Below are 6,260 nucleotides of genomic sequence, written 5' to 3'. Positions count from 1 at the left end.
GAGAGCCATACTGTGACATCATTTACTCTTTTGAGAGTGGCAGGGTGGGATGTAGAACCTTGAGGGTATCACTGAGTCACTAACTCAGGGATGGACTGCCTTGAGAATTCTTGATAAACACAAAAATGGGCTTATGGTTTGAATCTTTTCCTGTATTTTTCTGATATTTGCAGCAAAATGCATCTTAATTGATACAGCCAGACAAAAATAAGGCTCAATGGCACACGGAAGAATACAGAAATCGTACAGTGATAGGAACATCTCAATAAACATACAGGTAATTAGAAGCATATTATACCTTTACAGAAGGAAGTAAAAACTGATAACTCACTAAGTATTCATTGCAAGGGTTTCTGCTAATATTTCTTGACAGAAGATATTATTTAATATTTCTAATTAAAATAAAGCAAGGATTTATAACCTTCTTTGATTCATAATCTATTTCAAGTTTGTATGTCTCAAAAAGCAGGCCACTCAGATGTGATACGATGGTGGTGGTTCTTTTTTCTTCTTTCTCTAACTTTCATTAATGTAGAATATTACCAAATTATGTTAAGAAAGTATTCTCTGGGATTTGAGGACGCTTTGCTTATGGGGTACAAATGTGATTTCTTTATCAATCTAGTATTGGGAGTCTTTTCAACTCAGCCTCTATATACTCAATACAATTCTAGTTTTGAAAATGATAAATTCTAGATTATTGAATTTTCTGAGAAGGGAATTGATTGCTTGAAAGGCTGGAGAAGTTGGTGACAAAATAGCTTGTTATAAATGGACTCTTTATTTAAAACACAATTCTTGCTTATCCTATTTTTTCTAAATCATAGATGATGTAGCACATTAGCTTACTCTTGGTTTAAAAATAAAACACAGAAGAATGGGCTCTGTGATTACTGTTAATGTGGTGAATCCTAGGCCTGATATAGCAAAGAGACTGGAATTGGAACAGCATGTGAGAGATCAGAGTGAAGAAATAGGATGTACTTCATGGTGTTATTAGATGATGTCAGGGTAGGGGAGAAGTGGCCACAACATGTTTCATTTCTGTGACTACTGGTGTTGGTTTGGATGCTCTGGCTGGCTGACGTGTGTGTGAGAGAGAGGACGAACAGCCTTCTTGATCCCTTAACTGCTTCATGAAGGACCTTCCTGAAATTGCTTGGGGAAATGGTCAATATCAGTTCAGATTGCAAGTATCAGCAAGTAATAGAAAATCCATCTCAAAGTCTTATACAAATGTCCTTCTATTTTGTTTTTGTTATTTCACATAACAAAAAATCCAGAAGAAGGCTGATGCCTGTTGATCTCAGCCAAGCAACAGTACCACCAGGCATCTTAGGATCTGTCCATATATCTGCTGCCCCATCTTTAATGTGCTAGTGCTTTCACCTTAGATTTCTTATGATTGCAAGATGGTTATAACTCCATCATTCCCAGTCCAAGGCAGGAGGAAGGAAGTGGGAAGGGAGGACACTACCACCTGTTCTTTTTTAAAATCTGGAAATAAAAATATTTCACAAAAACTTTGGTTTCTATATCATTGTTTTTAATTTTGTCCCATGGCCATCCCTTGATTCAAGGGAAGCTGTGAAAAAAATTTAGCTTGGTACTTTGCTAACTATTTCATATAGTGGTACCTCAGTTTGCAAATGCTTTTGTTTGTGAACAATTTGATCACAAACAGAAGCATTTGGCAAAATTTTGTTTTTGTTTGTGAACTCTTCATCAGGTGATGAACATGACTACAGCCATCTTTTCCAGAATCATGGAATGAATTAAGTTTGTGAACTGAGCCACCACTGTACCTAAAATTTAGCCTGAGCAAAATCGAGGTCTATTAGCAAAATTCTGTCATGAAAAATACAAGATAAAATTAATAGAAACATTGTTTACTACTTTGTCAAAGATCATTGGCACACTTTTGGTTCCCTTGAAGTCTCTCCAGTGCTCCAGGTTGAACCTGGCAGGAGCAGCAGAGACCAGAAAGGGCAGCCGTGTCCACAGGGAGGAACCACTCTAGAGCAACATCTTGGCCTTTTCCCCTACCCCTACTCTCTTTCATCCACCGGAGGAAGAGTGACTTCTCTGGGGGAGGGCGTGTGTGGAAGAAGGAATTAGGCATGCTCAGCTCATTCCTTTCCTCCTGTGCTCCTTTGGGAACTCCAGAATCATTTGTTTCTCATCATGCAGGAAGCCTAGTGGGACAGACCTTGACCCTTTGCAAGAGGACCGTGGTTATCCTGCTGTGCCTGTGACTGGGGGAAGTACATGTTATTAAATTAATTTGTGTCTTCTAACTTAGCTGCTCAGTAATAGAACTGATAATTTTGATTTTTATTTATCTGACTTTTGTGTCAAACTTAATTGTTTCTGGGTTCAGGTGCATAGAAGACAGGTAATCTGTCAGACTGCATGGCCTGGGGATAGTCAGGGCTCTGATTATTCATACTGATAAGCCTGATTGTAGAAGAGCACATCCAAAAATATAATTTCCTTTACTTGGGTAATGTTTGGCTTCCATTTCTTGTTTTGTTTTTTGGTACCAGGGATTGAACTCGGGTCCTTGAGCTTGCAAGGCAGGCCACCAAACCGCTTAGCTAAATCCCCGGCCCTGGCTTCCATTTCTATAACTTTTTCCTAGTAAGACTGTGTAACTGATCACTTGTAGGCCTGGCTGGACAATACTCTATTTGCTTAAACTTATGCACAGTGAATCTATCCAACTTAGCCAAGGTTGTAAGGATGATTAAGGCAATAAAACCCAAAATTATTTTAAGGATGGAAACTGAGAGTTAACAAAACAAGTCATCACTCTTGGATTGGGTGAATAACAACTGAAAGAAAGAAATCAGATTTCTGAAAACATCCTTTTCTTCTCTTCATAGAAATAGCATTGGCAATCTCCATTGTCAAGAAGCTATGTTCGAAGTGCTCTTATTTGTCTGAGTTTGGGTTAGTTAAGATCCTGCACAAGTCATGACCTGTATACCTAAATGTGATCCAAAAGAAATCTTGTATTAAAAAAAAAGGAAAATTCAGCCATGGGAAGGAACATCACTGAGAACTTCTTGAATCGTGTTCCAGACCTCATCAGCTCTCTCCACAGCATTCGGGTAATCAAACTGTATTTTTGTGGCTTCTGGGCAACTCATAATTTTTTTAAAAAATCTTCAAAACCAAAAGACCCACCACATAGAAGAATCAGACAAATTGTCACTGCTTGGCTGCCCAGTGGTACTACTATTTTCCTTTTGGAAGACTTCTTAACATATCTGTCAACCTTCTGAAGAGGCTAATCAGACAGACCAGAGTGTCCCTGGACCGTAAATGGCCCTGCTCTAACAGAAGAGGGGCAGCAAGGCACTACCAAAGGTGAAGATCATATCCTGGCCACCCAGCGCTCCATTAACCCATCCTGGGCTTTCATGTCAGAGGAGCTAAAGCAACAATGCTCAAAAAGCCTTGACCTGGATTACCTCACTGCCTCCAGTAACTGCTGGACATTAGAGGACTTGGGTCAGGCTCCACTCCAGCTGTCCTCTGGCCTCCTTGCTCTGCCGACTCCCCTGCAGCCCAGCCACCCACAACCAAGCGCAGGGCTCAACAAAACGGGAGCAGGAGGAAGCAGAGCAGGAGAGTTACCCTCTGCACGGGCCATGCTTGGCTAGGAGAAAAGGTACAGGAAGAAGGAATGGAACTGGAAGGAAGGAAATTAACTCCAGAGACAAAGCAGCTTCCCTTCTGTGTTGTAGCTGTTCCTCTGACAAAGCGAACCTTTCTGATTTCAGGTTCTGCAGCATTTCAGAGCAGGAGCACCGAGCAGGATAGGAAAAAAGACACTGTGTTTCTCCACTCAAACTCAAGTTGGCAGAAGGCTGTTGTTGGGTGGAGACGTCCAGGTCATACGGAAGTGGAACACACAGCCTCAAGAACCAGGCACTAGTTCAGGACCTCTTGAAAAACCACCAATAGATGGACAGCAGCAGTGGACTGGAGAAGGTGTCGACTTAATTGTGAGTCCTGGAAACTCCCATCACACAAAGGAATCTGTATTGGCCCAGTGGAACTACCAACACCACTAGGGATGTGACGGTGACTACAGAAGGAAGCTGATATTGTTTGACTATTCTACTGTCACTTCCACGGCTTCCCACAGCCATGATTTCTTAGGCAGAACAATGAACCTTATCCACCCTTTGTGAGGTGGAGGATAGGATCGGACAAGTGGCTTTGTGGGTTTATTACGACCTTCTCAGCCAGGACTCTTCATTAACTTAGGGAATACACATTAGCCAGGACACAGAGGACAGCCAACCCTCTTCCATTCAAGAGGAGGAGCTGCCTAAACTGTTCTGATCAGTCTCCCTCCTTACTGACTTTGAGGAAGCCAGTGATTACCTGGATTGAGAGGAGTCTACAGGATTTGAGTTGAGTTTATCAATGAAAAATATGTCAAAGTCACAACCACATACTTACCTGAGATTACTAAAGAACTAAGCTGGGATCAGATCCAGATGATAGTCTCCTTAGTCAGGAAATAGTGCCTTAAGGCTCCGATTACTGTTGAAGCCAGAAAAACGATCAAACTCAGAAGGTACAGAAGTGAAAAGTTGACATACTGTTACTTTTCAGACAGCACTGTTTCCAGGTTGGCACTCCTCATGCCCTACCCCTCTACAATCATTACTTGTGACAAAGGACTGCGTGACCAGTCCCATCCTAGTGTGCACACCAATGGCTATGACACTTTTGGAACAGATCCCTCCTATGCTTGGTGCGGTTATTTCTATTATTAAACCATTTTATGATGCTAGATTCTGCTAAGCCTGCCCCCGCTGACTGAAGGGTGTGGGTTACATTGAATGAAACAGAACTTTGGGGGCCCATACCTTATCTCAGCCTTTGTTCAGTATGGGGTTCCATTGGTTTGGGGCTTCTTCATGACCAGTGAGAATTGCTGCATGGATTCAGAAGACCTTTGTCTGTGATTTGCTGCATAAAGGCTGGCCACACACTGGAATTAGAATGGATAACCCATGGGGGATTACTACTAAACACACACCTGCTGCTTCCCCAGATCATGTAGGTGTATTCCCTTGGTAGTCTGGACAATGCAGACCAACCAGAAATATTTTTAGGTTGTTTTAAATTTCTTTTCTAAATTTTCAGTTTATTGCCTACCAAGAGTTGATCAAAATCTCCATGCAGACTCCAGGGGCGGGGGATTTAGCTCAGTGGTTCCACTGCCTGCCTCGAAAGTACCAGGACCCAAGTTCGATCCCCAGTACCAAAACTAGGTGTCCTTTAAGGTAAGATTCTTGGGCAGAGACTCTCATCAAGACTAGAAACCCTTCGGATACCGTTGCAGATCTCATTGTTTAAAAAGTTATGAAGGTTAAAATTGTCATCCCACTCTTTTAGATTGTCTGGTTCTCTTCCTGTGAGATTCCTGGTTTTGAGCAGACCTCTGCGGTAATGCCTGCTGAGGAATGGAATGGAGACACCCACGGGCTGTATTGGTGTCATCACTGTTGGCAAGTGTGACAGGAGAGACTCTTCCTTTCACCCACTTTACTTCTTTTTCTTTTCTTTTTTATTGAGTTTATTGGTACAATGTACATCTACAATACAGTTACCCACTTTACTTCTTACTGGTAGCAGTGCCTCTATAGCTCGATCTAGGTTCTCAGAAACACAGATGTGCAAATAAGCAGTTGAGTTGGACTTTAGGAGAACACAGGGTCACAGAGAATTCAGGGTCTCTGAGCTGGTTTTCTTTTCAGGCAAACACCCTGAGGGACCTTTAAGCAGGCAAGTTTCTTTTTCTATTTTGCTTGAAGTGGGAAGACTCCATATTTCAGTCTTTTATAGGACGCTAGCATAAAATTGTGTAATTAAGCAAGGTACTTTATCTTGCCTGCCACGCTGAGAATCTTCACCCCACCGGGGAAAATTCAAAATTGTTCATTTTTTTCTGTGTCATTTAAGCTTCCACATGACATTTCCCTTCCCTTTGTTTGCTGATTTCCAAATAGCTGTCCCTGTTTTCTCTATCTTGCAGCAACAGCATCCTATGCCTACACCAATCTCTAAGTGTGAAAATAATGTCAGTTTATTTCTCTTCTAAGGCAAATGTAGTCCCAGCTTAGCTAAACTAACAGACTATACACCCATTACAGAGAGGGAAGAGGTACTAGACTATAGAAATATTAGTTTCATTTCTTTATATTTCTGGATTTTCCAATAGAATGAACTTTATA

The 6,260-nt window shown here is 41.5% G+C and overlaps 1 pseudogene; it reads left to right on the top strand.

Moving 5' to 3' along the window:
- The first annotated feature begins 3,041 nt into the window (after positions 1-3,041).
- LOC117285681 lies at positions 3,042-4,796 on the top strand (annotated as a pseudogene).
- The last annotated feature ends 1,464 nt before the right edge of the window (positions 4,797-6,260 follow it).

Source organism: Fukomys damarensis, unplaced genomic scaffold, assembly GCF_012274545.1.
Source record: "Fukomys damarensis isolate Sample0158 unplaced genomic scaffold, DMR_v1.0_HiC HiC_scaffold_2, whole genome shotgun sequence".
Taxonomy (NCBI): domain Eukaryota; kingdom Metazoa; phylum Chordata; class Mammalia; order Rodentia; family Bathyergidae; genus Fukomys; species Fukomys damarensis.
Note: the sequence above shows the minus strand (reverse complement) of the source record. Positions and strands in the feature narration are given on the sequence as shown.